Below are 20,994 nucleotides of genomic sequence, written 5' to 3' on the forward strand. Positions count from 1 at the left end.
CTTGTTCAGCAGACAGGGTCATCATCAAACATTACTTATGCATAATTTATGCTATGATAATCGTCCGCATACATATTTACAGCATACGAGAGGCTTTTTCCAGCCATCACTCGATGCAGTCCCCACTGCACGTCACGGATGTTTTTACTATATATTTACTGCACAGCTGAGTAACATGTCTTCTAGCTTGCATTTCATTGCAATGTTGACCCTGTGCTAACGTGCATATGACAAGTAAAGACTGTGAAACTGGGATGTGGATGATGCTGACTGGTTGACAAGTGGACTGGAACATGGGAGGAAGCTGGTGGAGTTCACCAGAGTGAAACGTAAAGTGGACACTTGTTGTTTTTAAAACTGCCAGCAGCACCAGTGTGGCCCACAGAGCGGCTGGACCACACACACTGCCTTCATCAGGAGGATGAAGTCCACACACAAACACACACACACACACACGCACACACCCCTCTCTGCTCGTGCAGCTTTGTTGAACACACTAAAGGCCGTGACAGCGAGCGCTGGGCGTCTCCTTCATTTGGTTTGGATGAAATATGTGAAGGAAGCAAAGAGGAGAATATTGCACTGATTGGGGTTCAACATTAAAGCCTCTCGATGAGTCGATCACTGATGTAAGGCGCACACAGATTACGTTCAAAACGTGGTCATTTCAGTGAGGAGCCCCCCCCCAAAAGCACTCATATTACATGTGCAGCCACCCGAGCGTGCAAATTCAATTCGCCCTAATAGGCCACTACCAACAGTGCATCACACGTGCCATTCAGTTTAACTGCAACTGCTCCCAATTCAATTAGCAGCAGAGAAAGTAAAATAGACTGTTTAGCACGCAGACACGCGTGTATCTACGTTCCCACGCGGCGTTAGAGCCAAACTACAGTGGGACGTGAAATAAAGGCGGGTGTGTCAGGCTGCGTGAGTGACAGACCTGCGTTAGCAGCAGCGTTTTTCCACCGTGGCTCCACAGCGTTTCAAGTGTAGCACTAAGTGCCCCGTTATCGCCGCCGCGGCCCGTAATGAGAGCGGCGACATATGTCCGGCCCCCCTCCCGATAAGCCCGCGCGCTCAGACGCCCCCCCGCTTTTATTTTGCACGTGAAACCTGCGAACTGCCGCCCAGCAAAATACTGTGGCACTTACTTAGTGACATTTACCTTGCTCCACACACGGGGGGAGGTGGGGGGGGGGGGGCAATAACAATCAGCGTGCATTTAATTTAAGAGAAGAAAAAAACATCCTCACTTAGAATGACACAGGCACTGAGAGATATAGCTGTGTGCGTGTGTGTGTGTGTGTGTGTGTGTGTGTGTGTGTGTGTGTGTGTGTGTGTGTGTGTGTGTGTGTGTGTGTGTATGTGTGCGTGTGTGTGTGTGCGCGTGTGTGTGTGTGTGTGTGTGTGTATGTGTGCGTGTGTGTGTGTGTGTGTGTGTGTGTGTGTGTGTGTGTGTGTACGTGGCGTGTGTGTGTGTGCGTGTGCGTGTGTGTGTGTGCGCGTGTACGTGGCGTGTGTATGTGTGCGTGTGTGTGGTGTGTGCGTGTACGTGGCGTGTGTATGTGTGCGTGTGTGTGTGCGTGGCGTGTGCGTGCGTGGCGTGTGTGAGGAGCTATAACAGTCGTGCCGGCAGACTTCCGCAGTGCAGCATTAATGCTAATCAAAAGAGCTGAGAAAGCAGCGGTGGTCTGTAAAAACAGATTTTCCCTTTTTTGTCTTTTCATTTCTGGAGGGATTCGCTCTTCTCCCCCACTCCTCACCCCTCCTCCCTCACAGGGATTTATCCTGGGAAAATAACATTTCTGGGAATTGAATCTGACCCTGAATTTAGGAGAGGCACGCTGTCATGTCATCTTTGTTTCTTTAACTGTGGGATAAATAATGAAAGTTAAGTTGGAGTAATTGATTTCTCTTCAGTCCACTCAACTGAATAATCTGCAAGGGAAACAACCACTAAGCTATTCATTAGAAGATTTGCCAACATGCAACTAATTTCAAGCTTACTCTCCAAACATGCTGAAAAGAATACAAACGGTTGTGTTAAAGCTCGCTTAATCTAGAATCCCTTTGTGTTTACGGGCTGGGAAAATACGTCACTTTGAGCCTGGAAGTGGCAGACAACGCTTTTCTCTGGAAACTGGAAGAAATAAGAAGAGTTTGAAAGGAAGAATGCCAGCACAACGTGTTTAACAGGTCTGGGGGAATAATTATTGTGACTTCATGAAGTGAATGAAAACTGCTGATTGTTCTGAAATGAATGACGTGATCAAAGGTAATGATTTAATAAAGCGTTAGTCTGGAATTTACAAAAAATGAATCAATATTTACACGAAGAACTAAGAAAATCATCAAGGACTCCAGTCACCCCAGCCATAAACTGTTCAGACTGCTTCCATCAGGAAGGAGGTTCTGCAGCATCCGGTCCCGTACCAGCAGACTGAGAGACAGCTTCTTCCACCAGGCCATCAGACTGCTGAACACGTCATAGACACCTCAGCTTCACTACTGGAACTTCAACATTATGCACTCCATACTGTACAGTAATGCCACTGTTTTGCACATATTCAACTCTGTATATTTTATTTTATTTATTTTATATATTTTATTTATTGTTTACTCTATTTAATTTGTAAAAAATGTGTACACACACACACACACACACACACACACACACACACACACACACACACGTAGAAAAATATTTAGTATACACATCCAGAAACGCATATACTATTATATATTATACATATATTTATTAGTTTCAGATGTAGCCATTCTTGTATTTTGCACAACTCTGTTGCTTGTGAAGCTCGCACACAAGAATTTCACTCACATGTGCTGTACCAATGTACCTGCACATGTGATGTGACAATAAAAGTGATTTGATTTGATTTGAAAAGGTAAAGAAACAAGAAAAAGAGGAGTTTTCTTTAACCCTGCGACGTCCTTTCATTCTGACTGAGGCTGGACAGCTGAGTGAGGACACAGTGCTGAATCATCACGTTAGCCCGACTCGTATCAAGACGCAGGAGTAACCTGAAGCAGACGCTGCACGCTGCTTTATGTACAGAATTACGAGTAATTAAGAAATCTACTGCATTACTTAATTCTGTACACTACTTGTTACATTACTTTGGGGTTGTAAAATGACCTAAATCACATGACTAGTTAACATTAGAAACTTAGGCTACTGCTCCATGCACCCACTCAAAGCTCTGTCCCTGAGTGTTTTCAGACCTCCTCCTGCACGCAAACAACCCAAATGTGCAGGAGCACACTTTAACTGTCACGTCTTATATTACTACATTACTGGAAAATGTAATGTGATTACGTTACTTTGGAATGCATTACAACCAGCACTGGTCTAGGGTTCATACAACCAGTAGATGACCTGCTCTACTGCCTGAGCTACAGCACCACCACCGTCTGTAGCTACCCAATGAATTCATGCACCGACTGCATCGGTTCCTGAGGTCTTGTTCTACTTTAAATCACTGCAGTGGATTCACAGTCAGGACTGTGCCTTCCTAATTACACTGAGTGAACGACACATCCGACACTTGGGTTTGTACAGTGAAATCTGACAGTTTGTTCTTGTTTACCACTCCGACAGCAGTACTGCTTTATCCACTTAGAGCATTTCAAAGGAGCACGCAGGCCCCGAGGGTGCAATAAAAAAGGCTTTAAATAGTCTTCAGCGCTGGTCCTCGGGGAATCGCCTCTCGCCTTAAAAGACCTAATTTAATAAATTTGCTCTTTAGGCATTTGTCTTTTCCATTTGCATCGTCTGATTATGGATTCGTTCGCACGCAGCCTTTTGGTCTAAATATTGCCCCTCTTAGCTAATGCTTAGCCATACATATTTTATTATTTGAGGAGGACCACCTACATTCGTTTCTATTGCAGCCCGCTTCATTAGCACCTCAGAGATAATACGGCGGCTGTATGCTTAACGTAAGCGCTACTAAGTCTCTAATTTTCCACAAATAATTCCCCTTGATCTCGAGTGAAATTTGTGCCGGGGGGCTGGGTGGGTGGAGAGCAGCGTGCTTTAACATGGCTTGGTCCAAGTAAAGTGAGTATGTACATAAAATGAATTATAAATGGCACACTGTGTTTCAAGTGTGGCTGCGACAGAAAGTCAGACTTTATCTCACTGAAGGCAGAGAGGAGCGTCGCTAAGAAAGGAAATACTTTTACTGCCTGCGTGAGCGACTGTGATGTGTGTGTGCACGATGATGTGCATGCAGATGTTTTTGCATTTTTAATATTTAGTCACGGACGATCTGATATCCTCGTGTTGGCGTTGTTCCCACATCATCATAATTAATGTTTTTCCAGGGTCCACATTACAAGTGACCAATCACCTTCTTGTGACGTCATACTTCTGCGACTTCGAAAAATACCCGCCTTCAAAAACAAATGTTCTTCGAGAAACCGCCTTTTGTCCGCCGATCCAGCAATTTGAATTCCACTCAAGATACTTTTCTTTAATAAACAGTAAGCATTATACATATATTTTCCTTGAAATGGCTGAAATGGATAGCTGTTTGTTTGCTAGTGATAGGCTACTTGCGAACCAGTGTTCTCCAGAGAACTGCGTGTCAATGTATTATAATATATAATAAATGTACAGGTGAATATAGCTGTCATAAAAATGCTGTCAGGCAACATTGCAGTAGCTTCCCTGATCATTTTACAAACATAAGTGAAGAGAATTTGAACTAAAAGGCCTAGACCAATGGTTGTGTGCTGAATCTATGAATCAAAATATCACCTGGAAACATAATTAACTGGTCCATAGCTGTGAAACTGGACATGGGTTCTTGATTCTATGGAGATTAACAGTAATCCAGAAATTTACTAATTTGTCCTGGGCCACTGTGTAATTGATGTCCCAGGGACAACATTAACACGGTGTCCCTGCAATTTTGCCTGACCCAACCACCGGGCCACGAAACACCAAAAAAGTTGGGGAACGCTGGTCTAGAGAACACTGGTTAGCTAATGCTGTCGTCAAGTAGCCTATCACTAGCAAACAGACACCAAGCCAAGTGAGGAACATATGCTTACCGTTTAAAAAGTATCCTAAAAGGACTTCAAATTCGGCGGACAGGCGGCGGTTTCTCGCAAGTGAAGCGGAGCGCTGGATTGACAGACAGAGGCGGGCACAAGTGAAGAAAATTTGTTTTAAGGTGGGTATTTCGAAGTCGCAGGAGTATGACATCACAAGAAGGTGATTGGTCACTTGCGATGTTGAACTGGGAACAACATTTATTATGATGATGTGGGAACAACGCCAACACGAGGATACCAGATCGTCCTTTAGTCAGAATGAGACGTATTCAAAAATCATAATGGCAACAAGATAAACCGAGTCAGTGTGAACGTCTTGACTGCAGACGGCTCTCACACACAGCGCCGAGCTTCTGACCAAACGCTTCCTAACAAGTGTTATAAGAGTGAGCAGCGCACAGCTGTGTCACATGACCTGGTCACGTACTTATTAAAAACTGAAAACACAAATAAAAGCTCTGAACACGTTACTGTACAGTGGGTCCAGAAGCTGCATTAGCTCTGCTGCTAGCAGTCGCTGCTGCCCGATGCCGACTCCACACAGAGGTAAATGTAATAGGCCGCTTACATGATTGGCCCAGTGTTGTCATCACCTGACCCGTGTCTGATCCAGGATTGGATATGTGAGTCACACAATACTAGCAGCAGCCAGTGCCAGTGCGTTTCACAAATGTGACCTCTGACCTTGAGTTCAGACTCAAACTCTCTTTCAGTAGCTGCATCTGTGAATTTTGAACGTAGCCTAATTCTCGAGTTCTGGGATTTTGAAAAACCTTGACCCCTGACCTTGAAGACGAGGTGACTGACATTTAAACTTCTCCCAGACTTTTGCACCTGTGGTGTTCATTTGAAAATCCCAGGTGAGCGACCTCTGACCTTTAAGTCACTGAGATTCGAACTCATCTGAAAATTCTGATGGACGTACCTACGATGTCAGTTTTTGGTGGTGGTCAGAGGGCCCGGTGGCGCCAGTGTCCGGCAGCCTCGCCTCTGTCAGTGTGCCCCAGGGCAGCTGTGGCTACAATGTAGCTTGCCATCGCCAGTGTGTGAATGTGTGTGTGAATGGGTGAATGACTGAATGTAGTGTGAAGCGCTTTGGGGTCCTTAGGGACTAGAAAAGCGCTATATAAATGCAGGCCATTTATTTAAATCTATGTTAACGCAAACTTGGGTTAGCATGCCGCGCACCTGCCAAAGCCAGCAGATTAGCAAACACTGCTTTCTGGATTCATTTAGAGCCTCTTTAATGATCTGAACAGCTGCTCCACACTAATGTTAGTGGGAGCTAATTTGATTATATCAGATTTGGACTTGGTGGAGTGCTTAACATCTTCATGTTGTAGAAAGATGCACTCTCACACCTTTAATGAATGACAGACATTATTCCAACAGGAGTCATCTTCGCTGAGAAAGAATATTTATTTCCTTATTGGAGATCATTTCGTCTTAAGTACGGCCCACTCCTCAAGCCGTCCCCTTCTTGCTGTGAGTCTGTCCAATCCTAACCTGAGTTTGTTTCCCAGCTTGTCGGTCATCTCGGTGCAAACTCCTCAGACTTCTCCCAAATGAACTCTTTTCTTTTGCTCCCTTTTCACCTGGAAACCGAGCTGCTGCTTCCATTGTCACTAAACATATGTGGGCTTGTGTTGCCATCCCTGCCGAGCAGGTCAGATCTGTGATGACGGTGACAGTTGAAAAAAACTTTTAGAGACTTTTTTTATTATTTGCATCAAATATCTGCTCTTGGAACAGCCTCTCCTGGACAAATCGACATTCTTTTGAAATCTATGCCATGTGTAGATCATCTCCCCTGTAGGATGATTTATTTTTAATAATTTAGAGCTCTGTTCAAAACGTCTGCCAGACACAGCAGGAGGCTGAAGCTCTGGAAGCTCCTGAATCAGGAGTGTTTACTTTTTCCCTCTGACTGATGTTTTTTATTTCAATTATAGGAATTATTGTAAAAGAGGCCAATTTTATGTATTATATCTTTGAATACATAACCTTTATCAGTAGCAGTGTTTCAAAGAGGATTACACTGGTGGGATGTGCTGATGTTTTCCACGCTACTGTATTCCTGATAAGAGAGCGACGACAGGCTGATGTCAGGTTAGAAGTTAGTACTACAGGTACACTGCTGCTAAATGTGCATGAGGAGTGTGTTGTTGTCATTGTGTACTCGCACAGCACGCACAGTAACACAGGAGGCTGTCAGGGCCTGTCCTGTCGCACAGTTTAGTGTTACAGTAACTACATCATCAACACAAAACTGCTCTGTTTGAACTTCACAACACGATGAAACAAACACTCCCTGCTGCCATGACACGGTGCATGCAACCAGTGTGCAAGCGCACAGTCTCCACTGTCCAACCAAATCTCACAGTTCACTGGGGTTTCAAACGACCTCATTTCACAAGGGCATTTATGGGTCAAGCAGCTTTTCTCACAACAACAGGATCAAGTCTATTTCTTTCTAAATGTCAGCACTGAGTCACCGTCCAGTAAGAGTTTAAAGTTGGGTCAATGCTTATTACATCCCTGCTGAATTTATCTGCTAGCACACAACAAATAAACCGTCTCTACATTTTATGGCAGTTGGATTTTAATGGATCGATATCAACAAAAATCCAAAATAAAAACACGTAAAAGCGACCTCAGTAATTGTGAGTCCCACGGACTGGCTGTGTCCATGTGGGCACACATGTGGGACTCCTTGGTCTCAGTGTTTTATGATACACACTTGTTCACAGGATCCATTTCTTCTGTTCCAACCTCTCCACCACCATGGACAAGAACCAACGAGCTGTTCGAACATCCAGACTGTAGACAAGGCTGTGATGGTCCACAGCAACAAGCTTACTGAGAATTATTTGGAAATGGAAATGGCATGCGGCCGCAGGATCTTCCTCATCAGGTGAAGATGATCATGAGAAAGGTGGCGGATGAGCCTAAAATGACTTGGTGGTCTGAAGGCAGTTGGACCACAGTCTTAAGCCAGTAAACATCTCAGTGTAATAAAACCATCTGGAGCCCTGGGCATGAACACAGCCGGCTGAGTTTGGAGGAACAGAAATGCCGAGCATGACCCAAACAGCACCGCTGCCCCCAGGAAAGCACAAAGGTCCAAACATTATTTCTGTTTCTCTGCAAAGGTTACAGGACAACCTCACACTGACGGGCCAGTGGACTTCCACTGAGATGGGTTGAGGATGATAACCGCCCACGACATATGACCAAGCCAACAAGACTATGGCTACATCACAGAGTAGCCTCGCCAGGATCCAGACCGACAGAAAATCTGTGGAGGGAGCTGAAGCTCCAAGTGGCAGCCAAGAAACCTGAAGGATTGTTTCTGTAAAATCCCTCCTGAGAGGTTCGTGTGCATATCTGTTGCCAACTACAAGAAAAGTCTTACAGCTGTGCATGTAAGGGTTTCTCCACCAAGTACTCACTCATACTTTGCTAGGGGACTAAATATTTACTTCATGTAATGACATGCAAATCCCATTTCTATAATTCTAACTGTTATGTAAAGCGTTTTTGGTTGATATTCTCTCTCCCTCCACTAAAATGAAACTAGAAATGACAGCCTGTTCCCCCCACTGTGTGCTTCTAAGATGCCAGAGGTGCACCGTGGACCCGTCTATAACAGGCAAACTGCTTTTTCAAGAATTTCTAAAAATAGAAGAGAGGTTAGAGAGCAGTCTGTGATTTATGGAACTCCAAAGTGTTCAAAATTAAATAAATAAATAGGTCAAGATGAAATAAATAACTATGTGAATAAATAAGACACAGATATGTAATGTGAGAATGATATTGTGAAATAATGGAACACATTTTGAAAACAATGCTCATTATTGTGAAATATTATTTCATGGTCATTATTTTTCACAATAACAGAGATTATTCCTGAAGCATTTTATTTATTTCCAGCCGTTTATATTCCAAAATGACCTTTTTTCAAAGTCAGTCTTTATTTCAAAATCCCGTTTTTCCCGATGGTCTATTTATTTCATAATGCGACTTTTCAGCAGAATGACTTTGTCTGTCAATCAAGAGAGACAGGGCGGAGCCAGTTGTGTGATTGGTTGCTCCTTTACTCAGACATAAGTAATAGCACATGAATTGTCGATTTAGGTTTAATGGTGCAATGCGTCTCCTATGCAGCTGGCGGCAGTATGCAGCTCAAAATAAACTTAAGGCACCGACAAATGCAAAACACTGGGCGCGAATAACGTTACAGGTGTATCAATTCTTGTGAAGGGCATGGCTGCAGGAAACAAGTCCGTTTCTGAGTTACTCAGAGAACTTGCTAACCGCTTAGATTGAACGTCTTCACCTCAGTCTGAGTATTGCAGCAGTGTACTGGAGATGAAGTGGTCCCTGGTCCAAGTTCTCATCACAACCGCACAGTGTTAACGTTAGCAAATGCTAACGCTATCACAGCTAGCTCCACTCCACGAAACGCTGTTCAGGGTAAGTAACGATATGTTATTATTGCTTGGTTAGTCTGTCTGTCTGGCAAAAATGAGCTTTTTAATCAGTTTAGTCACAGATTTTTTTTAATACTGTTTTTTATCATAGCAAAGAATTCTATAAATTAGGTAAGAGAAAATAATTGTCTTCTGGGTTAATGTCTGTATTACTATTTACATTGTTGTAGGTAATAGTTATTCATGACTGTTTTAAAGTGGCTTATCTTCTGTGCTAATATGGAAGACAAGTAATCTATGTGAAAGAAAAGAAAGCAATTTTAGTTCAACGTAGTGATTTTGTAAGTGGGTATAATTTGAAAATGCTTTTACTAGTATAGTGGATGTTCTTTAAATATTTAACATTTAAAGTGTGTGTCACTTTACAGACTCCAACTTCAGTTTTGGTTTGGTCTCACCGTTGTAGGTCATAACACAAACAAGTCGTCAAGTCAAGCAGCTGAGGAAAGGGCTTAAGGAAACCATGGTATGGCCGCTTCTGACAGAAAGATCAGACATCATTCCTCCTTTCTTACCAAGGGAATCAGAGACTGCTCCCTGTTGTGAGGTAAGGTCAGGTCACATCTTTTAACATCTGAATAGTAAAGCTATTTGGTTAATTTATGAAGGATGAACATTAATTGTTGACACAAAACACCAATATACTGTTTTGTATGCGTGGGTTAGTTGAACAGCTGGGTTACATTTAATAAAAATACACCTAATGTTGCTGATGCTCTTAAGACTACAAGATAAGTAAAGCTATAAAATGACTGTGGCCTGCCACAGAAGATGAAGATGAGGAAGAAGAGGAATGCTCTCGAGGATAAATGCAGAGTGGCAGGTTACCTTCGGTCCTTCATTGAAAATGGTAAGTCTGCTGCGATAGGTATTTTGCCATTGGTTTTCTCTGATTATACTTTGGTAAATTACATACAGTCCAGTGATCTTGGGTCATTAACAAAGTACACTATAGTAGAGCTGGGCGATATGAGATTTTTTCATATCACGATATTTATTTTTATTTTTATAAAAAGGACAAGAGCGGTGAGGTCTATCGCAATAGTTTAATTTTTCTATTGAGAAAAAGTTATTTCGCAATACATATCGTTATCGTTCTATCGCCCAGCTCTACGCTATAGTATAATTTTGTTTTGTTATTTGCTCCATGCAATACATAAGAGTGGTGGCATTATCAGTTGCACTAGAATTGTATGTAGACTACTTTTAGCTTTGTTAACATAAAAATACCTATAAAAGCTACAACAGCAATTTGAGTGGGGCAAAAATGTCTGGTGCCCTGTATGTAAGTGGTCATCTTTATGGTATTTCTCCATAAAAGATTGAAAATAATGAATATAGGATGTCATTATAGTTTAAAACAATCTTCTGTTGCAGCATCTTGTGCACAACAAAAAGCCCTCATCAAGTTTTGGACAGGATGGGAAGTCTTGCCGAGAAATGACTGTGGAAGTGGTCAACAGCAATCTTCCAAAGTCTTCCACCGGTTTTGAAGTACTACGTCTTCCTGCACACTACTGTACCTATGAGTCATTTCTAATGGACATTCAGGTGTGTCTCAACTCTACTGACTCAGGTTTTGGTCTGGTTTACGATTGATTCCATAACCACATGGTAAGATTAGACCATTTCTTCTTTCTTGCATCACATTACTGTACTCGGTGTTCAAAGAAACGGACAATCTAGTGAGTTCTAGTTCTTTTTAATACACTTGACAGTGAAAAATACAGAGTACAGGTGTGCATTTATGGCTTTTTTAATATAAACTGATGAAGAGTTCAGATATCAAAATCAGTTGTTCACTGTACATTATAAATTACACAATATGTTTTGTTTATACTCGCTACTGATACAAAAAAAATTTCTAGAAAAAATTATTTGAATTAAGATGTTACACTACTCTGTGTTCATTGTATTAAATCTGCTCAGAGTTGACATGTACTGTATATCCAACCAAGAAATGAATATCATTAAAGTGACAGCTGTATAAAACAAATCCTGTTTTATAGCCACTCACTGTTTTGTTGAAAATGAAATTGGTTATGCTGTTTTGAGTCAGTATTAGCTACAAAGCTGTAGAAATTAAAAAAAAAAAAATCCTCCTGACATAGAAACTGATTAAATGTAATAATGTCTTTCTACAAGTGATTCTGAAGTATTGGTAGCACAGCAGGGTCTTGTTCATTCAGTGCATCTGGGAGCTGAATCTCAGGAATGGTGATCTCATTTGATGGGCGGCGATTATGTTGTCCTGTCCAGTCCACACCATAATCCTCATCAACCTGAAAGAGCATGCACATGTTTTAAATCTAAACTGAAGAGCTGTTTCCTGCAGCTGTTCCTAGATGGACTTATTGAGTCTGCCAGGGCCTATGTGAGTTGCTTAGGCATTGGCTACCAACTAATTATTCATTCACCCATTCTAGGTCAGGATTGGTTCTCTTCAGGTATAACAAATTTAACTTTGTTTAAAGTATTGCCATCTATACCTGACAGGTGGGATAAAAGAGAATGGCTTGGGAGACACACAGCAAATCTCAAAGTTTTCCAATTAATGCTGAAAGAACCAAGGATGTAAATGTATTCTTGTTTTAGCTTTACCGAAGACACCAGAGAAAGTATATCTATAATGCTGCTGAAATAGACAAAACCATTTCAATAAACTCGCTATTTAACATCAACCTTGTTATGCGTTATCAGAGAACAATCAACTGCAAACAGCAATGAAACATTCAACTATGTACTATTTAAAGCACTAATGACCCTGCTGTCTAACAAGATGTGATAAGTAAGTAGACTGTGGAAAGCTGGTGGGTCTACTCTCTGTGTAAAAGGTTCCTACAGGCTCCACTGACCCCAGTCTCCGAGTTAACACACTAACAGCTAACACTGCTAAACGTGTCTCAACGCCGAGATGGCGCCGATAGCTTTAGCCGTAGCTGCCCCACTTAGTTTAGACAGTAACAAAAAAAAGTAAGCGATAATAATTCATTGTCAAACGTCATAATTAAGGTCAACACCTAAACAATGCTGTGTACAGAATCACACAGGTGCTCAATTACAGCATAAACTTACCTTAGACCATCCTCCGTCATTTTCCTCCTAATTGTGCTCGGAGACACAGAAAATGTATCGGCAATTACCCCGACGGTTATCCCGGACAGCACTAAAGTCCTGAGTGCTGCACCGGGATTTCTAGACGTGGACGGCCAACATTTGAAGACTGTTCTTCCTCGGCGTATTCCAAACGAACACGGTGCTGAATTGATCTTAAACCTTTGACAATGCTGTCATCGATGCTAAGATTTTGAAGAGCAATTATCATCCAGACATTTCAGAAACATCTAAACGACTCAAAACAGTATCTACAGGTAAATGATCCCTCTCTATCTGATTTGCTTAAATGAGCAGAACTGGCTGAAGTTCACACCAGTCCGCCATCCTCCGTGACTTTTGACCTAGCACGCTGTTGCTAGCTGCAGTAGCCGTCCGCGGAGCCGGTATCCAGGAAAACTAGTCGATGGTAAACGATAAGCCAATAGGTGCAAAGGTCCAGCCCACTTACATTGATTGACAGACAAAGTCATTCTGCTGAAAAGTCGCATTATGAAATAAATAGACCATCGGGAAAAACGGGATTTTGAAATAAAGACTGACTTTGAAAAAAGGTCATTTTGGACTAAAAACGGCTGGAAATAAATAAAATGCCTCAGGAATAATCTCTGTTATTGTGAAAAATAATGACCATGAAATAATATTTCACAATAATAAGTAAATTTATATAGCAGAATGCAATATATTTCACAATAATGAGCATTTTTTTCAAAATGTGTTCCATTATTTCACAATATCATTCTCACATTACATATCTGTGTCTTATTTATTCACATAGTTATTTATTTCATCTTGACCTATTTATTTATTTAATTTTGAACACTTTGGAGTTCCATAGTGATTAGCCACCACAGCAGGATCAAGTCATGGTTTAATTATTGCCACCTTAAAAACCTCTGGGATGGGATTTCTATCAGAATCATCACTGTTAGAATGACTGTTGGTACTGCACGTACTACTGTCAGTGTCTTTTCCTTCAGTATTAACTTAGACACGGGGCCGTACACTCTTTCTACCTGTGCACGTTTTATTTACAGGTGTTAATTACTTGCATTCATACTAGCTTGAGCTTCTAACCTGCTCTTAGCCTCTTGTTTAGAGTGGAGATGCTGTCAGTGCTGTGTCGCAATAAGCCTGATTGAGGTTGATGGAACCGAATCATTTCAATTACGCGCAGGACTTCAGTATGTGTGTGCACAGACTGAGCGTGATACGATGCTCTGACATCATACCTGAGAGTGCCTTTGTTTGGATAAAATGGCTGTGACAGCGTCTGAGGCTTGAACTGTACCAGGTCACAGTTGATATTGATCCTTTCTGCAGAGCCGACATATCATTGCATGCTACGCTTATTTTATCAGCAGAACTGCTGATGTTGCATAGAAGAACAAGGTTACACACACTGCTTTTAAAGCAATATTTCACTTTGTTGGATTAAGATACGCGGCTCTGTGGCCGAGCTTTGAATTCAGATGTTTTCTAATGTTGTTCAGGTACAAATATGTTCATACTGCAGGAACTGCCCTTGTTTCTGAAAACTACTCATTTTGTTTAATGCAGCCCACAGTTTTAACACACATTACAACATGTCCCTCACAGAGTTCGCTGTGAGGCTCATAAAGGAAAGAAGGGCACGCTGGCTTCACTGACACTTTAGACCAGAGGTCTCCACCCTTTTTTGCGCCACGGACCGGTTTATGCCCGACAATATTTTCACGGACCGGCCTTTAAGGTGTCGCGGATAAATACAACAAAATAAAACTAGTACCGGTACCGAAAAAAAGAGAATTTATTCATAACACACTGAAAAGACCCAGGAAAACAGAGTAAACGATAAAAACGATAACAAAATAACGCTGAAAACCGATAAAAACCCTGAAAACCAGACATTTCACACCTGAGCCTCAACTCTCACGGCCCGGTACCAAACGACTCACGGACCGGTACCGGTCCGAGGCCCGGGGGTTGGGGACCGCTGCTTTAGAGAGTCTGCAGGGCTTGACCAGCGGCTGGGGTGTCAAAGATAAGATAAGATAAGATGACTGAATCCATCAGGAGCTGACGTGAGGCTGCATACCTGGAGCTGCTGCAGGATGCGCTCCCTGGGCGTCACCTGATGTCTGCTGCAGCTGTCCTGATAGGCCAGCGACACCTCTGTGAAGGTGAGTCTGCTGTCAGCTGAAACAGGAGAATCTGCTCATTCACTGCTTTAATGCCTCTGCAATTAGTGAGCAAAAGCAACCATGCAAAAGTACTTAAGGTAAGAGTGTGTGTGTGTGTGTGTGTGTGTGTGTGTGTGTGTGTGTGTGTGTGTGTGTGCACTGCAGGGAACTGTCAGTGAGAAGGACATGAATGTCAGTCTCTGAATGATCAATCAACCAATCACGTATCTTAATGCATCAAGCACAGCTTTATATCCAGCTGACGTGAGAGACAACATTTGATTCTTCACTGAGGTCTGAGTGTGCACAGGTGATCCCCGTGGATAGTGTGCACAGGTGATCCCCGTGGATAGTGTGCACAGGTGATCCCTGTGGATAGTGTGCACAGGTGATCCCCGTGGATAGTGTGCACAGGTGATCCCCTAATGTGGATGCACCAAGTATAGGTCAGTCAAAACTACTGTGTGCAGTCCAGAGGAAATATGGAGGAACATGAACACAGAAAGTCTCCATTAAAATGGGTTCAAAATAATGATAAATAAAGAAAAAAGCAGGAGTTACTAATGCTTGTCTTCACAGGAGCAAACAAAGGCAAAATATTCAAATATTATTTTCCTGCAAAATCCCTCAAATTATTTTTGTTATAATCTCTAAAAATTGCCTGTTATAAATAATACATGAGTTGACTGGATTTTAGTTCAGCTTTTCTGCTACATGTCTGATGCTTTTTCAAGGACAGAATAAGAGTAACATGCTAACATGATGTAAGGTGCATCTTTTTGACAAATACATTCAAATCGTTGATTCAAAATCTCAAATATAAATATAAAATATGTAAAATTCTTTAATTTACTTCTTTTAGTGAAATCATGGATTGATCACGTCCTTTAGATATTAAGATGCTAAAATAACATGTAGTGGTCATTTTTAATGAGATGTTAAGAGCTTAAATCAGGTATAGAAGTGAGAGCTACACTTCCACCATCACTGAACGTCATCACTTAAACAGCAGCTCACCCAGTTTCTCAGCGTTCCCATGCTCAGCAAAGCTGGACACTAGCTGTTCGTCCGGAGGGAAGCACACATGCTTTCCTCCTTTACTTCTCTTTGATTTCCTTCTGGGCTGTCCTGAGCTGTCATCGTTCTGCTCATCATCACTGCAGTTGGTCATCGCCTCTCTTTACTTTAGGACTGCAGCACGGAGCGCTCTATTGTAATAGAAGGCCAATGGTTAGTCAGGATGGGAACTCCAGCGTCGGTCACGTTACATGCTATCCATGGAGCTGTGACAGCAGCTACTGAAGTACTTCTGGTAACATAAAAGAGTGAAGTAGTGACGACGTGCCCTCGTGAATGTGAAACGTCTTCAGTCTGTGGCGACACTGAAGAACCAATATCTTATTCATGAGCTGTGCACTGTTACCCAATATGTTTGGATCGAATGACACACTGAAAACAGGTAAGGCTCTGCACATTTACATACTTATTCAGATTCATTTACAAAATTCAGGGCTGTTCTGGATAAGACAAACACAGGTAAGTTACCGAGGTAACCACGTTCGATCAAATATTCTTAGTTATCCAAATACTTTGGTTGAGTTTCCCACTGAAGTGTCTGTCTCTGCAAGCTGCCTGACAATGTCAAAAAAGACAGAATGAAACAGACAAAATACAGAAGCAGCAGTTTGTGGAGACAGTTCAGAGACAACAGATCACAGCCAACCTGACACAACACACTGCAACAGCCACTGAAGCACGGCCGACCTTCGTCTCTGCAGCAGCCCCCACCAAGCTTCTCTAATGATGGTTTTTCAAGGGTTACAGTTACAAGAATGAACTTTTCATTGGAGTAATTTGTTTCTTACAGAGAACATTTCTTAGAAACACACAAACACGCAAATGAACAGCTAAAGTGCAGCAGCCACTCTAATTATTGTGCTAAGTACAGTAAAGTGTGACAGAGCACAACTGTAGAACAGGCCAACTACAATGACCTCACCCTAAACACCAACAAAACAAGAACGGATGCCCCCCCCCTCTCCATAAAAGTGACTTTGTGGAGAGGGTATCCTCTATTAAGTTCCTCGGCACCCACATATCTGAGGACCTATCTTGGACCACAAACACATCAGCCCTGGTGAAGAAAGCCCAGCAGCGCCTCCACTTCCTGGGGGTTCTGAGATGGAACAGGCTGCAGTCTGACCTCCTAGTGTCCTACTGTGCCACCTGTGTGGTACACTGGTTGCACAACAGCTGACAAGAAGAGACTACAGAGGGTCATAAGAACTGTAGAGAAGGTGATTGGCTGTACACTCTCCTACCTGCACTTAATTTCCAGCTCAAGATGTCTCTCCAGAGCCAGAGCAATTATAAAGGACCGCCTCCATCCTAACCACCACCTCTTCAACATCCTGCCCTCTGGAAAAAGGTTCAGACCCATCAGGTGCAAAACCAACAGACTAAAGAACAGCTTCTTCCCAGGAAGGGACCGGTCCCCTCCAACTACCAACCAGTAACCTGCCTCAGCATCACATGGAAGCTCCTGTCAGGCATCATAGAGGCTAAGATGAACAGACACATGAGTGGGGCACAGAAAGGGATGGGCAAGAATACCAGAGGAGCAAAACACCAGCCTAGAACTGTACAACCTCAACAAGACCCTGAGAGCCTTCATCGGGAACTCAATGGGGATGTGACAACACTAGAGGCCGACTTCAAGCCCATAGCAGTTAGGACTGCTGCACTTCTCCACACAGGGCACTAGCAGCAGTAGGTTCTTCAGCCTGTGAGCACTTGTTACTAGTTGTTGCTGTTACCACTGCTGACGATGCAGCAGCCTCGACAGATAACAAGTCACTAAATTAGACACATTTTGCTGCATCTTTTTGTAATTTTGTCTTCTCTCTCAGCTTTTTAGTGCCACCTTTTCATTTTTGTTTGTTCATCATTATCACCCACTTCTTCCACAGTAAACTCTGCTATACAGGCACACAATGAAAGTAGGGGAGAGGCAAGGGCGTAGATTTGGCATGGACGGAAGGGACACGTCCCCACCAATATCCAGCGGTTATTGAATTGTCCCCACCAACATTTCGATCTCTTCGAGTAAAAACAAACAAACCTTATAGAAAGAAAAAACGATCTGTCAGCGTCTCATTCACCCAGCGGTGCAGAAAGAGTTAAATTACGTGCTCTACTGGAGTCCTATGTCATGTGACAAATATGGCCAATGTGATTGGCTGAGCCTTTCAGGGAGCTCTGTTTAGTTTCAGCAGCGGTAAGCCTGCGCTGTGAGGAGGAGGAGAGGAGGACGGCAGCAAAGAGGAAGAAGCTGGATATAAGAAAGTGTTTTTCATATAAACCTGTGAGGCACTTAACGCATAAAATGTGTCCGTCATAATAACGTTACAGGCTGTGCTAGGCTTTGGCCCACATCAGTCTAAGTATGTACCCATTAATACCGTGTTTTGGAAACTAACTGCACAGCAGGCAGCACTGTTAGTTCTCTCAGTCTCAGAGCAGCATTTCTAATTTTGATTGAAGCTGTCAGAGAAACTGTTAGTTTACAGAGGCTGTTAAAGTTATACGTCTAACATTAAAATGTTGGTGACACAATAATTTCATCCTAATGGCTCTGACATATTCATAGGGTTAATTTTTGAGACAAAATATCATGAGGTCGTCATGATTTTGCAGATATTCCACCTTGTAGTGCAGTTTGCACAGTTTTAAAATGCACTCATCCTACAAACATTACTGACGAGTCGAGATCTGCACAAAGTGACAGAAACACTGAAGCAGCTGCACGTTTTATTCTTATTGTCATGTTTGTCCTGTTTGTCAGGTGACAGAAGAACCAACACAGAGCTCAGAGAGTAATGGTGATACAAGGTCACAGGTGAAACTGGAGGATGACCTGGTGGTTCATGACTGTATTTGAAGCACATGTGTGACTGCATGTATGTGGAGTGTCTCACTGTTATTCATCAGGTGACAGAGGCAGCTCTGCCATGTAGCTCGGACAGAGGTGAAGAGGAGAGCTCACAGGTGACTGATGATGATTTGGTGCTGTAGATTAACGAGAGGAGAAGGCCTGTGTTTGGCTCCTTCACATAGTGGACATTGAGTTGTTGTGTGGGGCATGCAGTCCATGTCTGTTGCTGTAACAGTAGTTCATGTTTAGAATAAAAGATCTCAGCTCACTGAGTTAATCGGGGCAATAGTGCCTCAAATGTTGCATCATTTTGCTGAGAGATCTTTTACTCTGTGGTCATCTTAGACGAGTAGTTTTATGGACAAAAACCAGCAGGTCACTGAGTGTTCCCTTAGTGCTGATGTGTCAGAGATGTTGGTGCACTATAACTGAACTAATGTTGTTAAGTCCTTAAAGTCATATTCTTTTATTGTCACGACTGTATTTGAAGCTATTTTTATTTTTGTATGATACCTGATTTATATGGAATATGGCTGAAGTAAACTAAAGTCAGTCATTTGTTTAATAGTAACTTAACATTATATAATTCACACATAAAACTATGAATTGTAATTTTAAATGGTTTAAAAGCATGTAGAATAGCATATGTAGGCATATTTACTTCTTTTTTTTTTTTTTATCAAGAAGCAAAGACAAAAAGGAAAAAAAAGAAACAGGACAGGGTTCAATGGCTGAATCATCCGTCCCCACCGATGCCAAAACCAAATCCACGCCCTTGGGGAGAGGTATTAAGACTTTTGATTGGGCAATACAGTGACAGTAGTGAAATTAATGAATGCTCTTCTTAACCTAGAAAATAAGACTTTCCCCTTCTGTTTCTCTCAGGTGCCTTCTAAGATGAAGCAGTACTGGTGTGGCTGGATGGGTGGAAAACACATCATTATGGTGCATGGAGACAAAGTATTTATTTTTTAGTATTTATTTATTTATTGTCATTGTCAAGAACAATGAAATTGCGTTTGGGGCTTCCATACAACCCCCCAAAAAAAAAAAAAAAAAAAAAGAAGAAGAAGAAAATAATAAATACCCCTTAAAACCCAAGTGTACATATTTAACCCAGTGTGACTCCAATGCAATAAGACAATCCTTAGCAATAATGTTCGTAGAAATTCAGACAAAGACCTGAGAAACATGACAAAATACAACAATGCAACCCATTCAATATTATTGTACTGTGAGATATGATATCAGATATGATAGTTATCTATTTAAGAAAGAGGGGGGGGGGGGCAGGAGGGGGAAGAGAATAAAGATATGATGCACCAATGCAGACCAGTTCATTGCTATTAAGAAGTTGGATATGGTTATTGTCCGTGAGAGGGGGGCAGAGAGTTCAGGAGCCTCACAGCCTGTGGATACAGGCTGTTGGCCAGTCTGGATGTTCTGGCCTGTATAGACCTGTACCTTCTCCCTGAGGGCAGCAGATGGAAAAGGTGGCGCGCAGGGTGATGTTGGTCCCGCAGGATACTGTGCACCCTCCTCAGACAGCGAGTCTGAGGAGCGAGCATATATATTTAATCACTTAGGTGCAAATATACACAATCTGAACTATGAGCAGCGCGGACTGTGTTTTACTCTGATATATTTGCACTGCCTACAAACTGGGTGAGATGTTTTCATTATTATAAAGACAAAAAGTGACTTTGGATGACCTTTTACTGACTTAAGGAATCACAAAACTCATGGTTCTACACCTCAGGGAGTTATTGACTGCAAAGTATTACGCACAAGCCCTAACATTAAATGTTGTTTTTTCCCAAATTAAATAAATTTACAGAATCAAACACAGATTTGGACTTAACTAAATAGCACAATAGGACATATTAGTCCATGGTTTGATAATAAAACAATAAGAAATTAATAACACAGCTCTGATAGTTGATCACGTACTGAAGACCTGCCCCATGGAGGATAAGCAGCAGATAATGGATGGATGATGGTTCCACATTAAAAAAGGCATTTTCTGTAAACTTTCTGCTTTATATTTACAGGACAGTCTGAGCTCATATTTCTTTATTAGAACTGAGCCCCCAGGAGTCATGTTGGCAGGTTTCAGCAGCAGAAATGCAGAAAATAGAGTTGCTGTTGAAACTGCACTTCTTCTTATATTAAGTTTAAAATATATTTACATCTTTCATATATTAAGAGA

At 42.1% G+C, this 20,994-nt stretch overlaps 3 long non-coding RNA genes across 4 annotated transcripts; 2 read left to right on the forward strand and 1 right to left on the reverse strand.

The window, feature by feature from the left end:
* The first annotated feature begins 9,123 nt into the window (after positions 1 to 9,123).
* On the forward strand, positions 9,124 to 11,449 carry LOC145422514 (uncharacterized). 2 transcript variants are annotated; one of them, XR_013903825.1, is made up of 4 exons: positions 9,124 to 9,558; positions 9,944 to 10,122; positions 10,344 to 10,425; positions 10,953 to 11,091. It is a non-coding gene; the product is annotated as an uncharacterized LOC145422514 (long non-coding RNA). The 2 variants fall into 2 exon arrangements; XR_013903826.1 differs by having other exon boundaries at positions 9,129 to 9,558; positions 9,982 to 10,122; positions 10,953 to 11,449.
* On the reverse strand, positions 11,262 to 13,522 carry LOC145422516 (uncharacterized). Its single transcript, XR_013903827.1, has 2 exons — positions 12,651 to 13,522; positions 11,262 to 11,857 (listed from the first exon to the last, which is right to left on the reverse strand). It is a non-coding gene; the product is annotated as an uncharacterized LOC145422516 (long non-coding RNA).
* Positions 13,523 to 19,469: 5,947 nt separating this feature from the next.
* On the forward strand, positions 19,470 to 19,869 carry LOC145422292 (uncharacterized). The gene is made up of 2 exons (XR_013903577.1): positions 19,470 to 19,570; positions 19,671 to 19,869. It is a non-coding gene; the product is annotated as an uncharacterized LOC145422292 (long non-coding RNA).
* Positions 19,870 to 20,994: the final 1,125 nt, after the last annotated feature.

The sequence above is a fragment of the Astatotilapia calliptera genome, chromosome 19 (genome assembly GCF_964374335.1).
Source record: "Astatotilapia calliptera chromosome 19, fAstCal68.1, whole genome shotgun sequence".
In the NCBI taxonomy this organism is placed as follows: Eukaryota; Metazoa; Chordata; class Actinopteri; order Cichliformes; family Cichlidae; genus Astatotilapia; species Astatotilapia calliptera.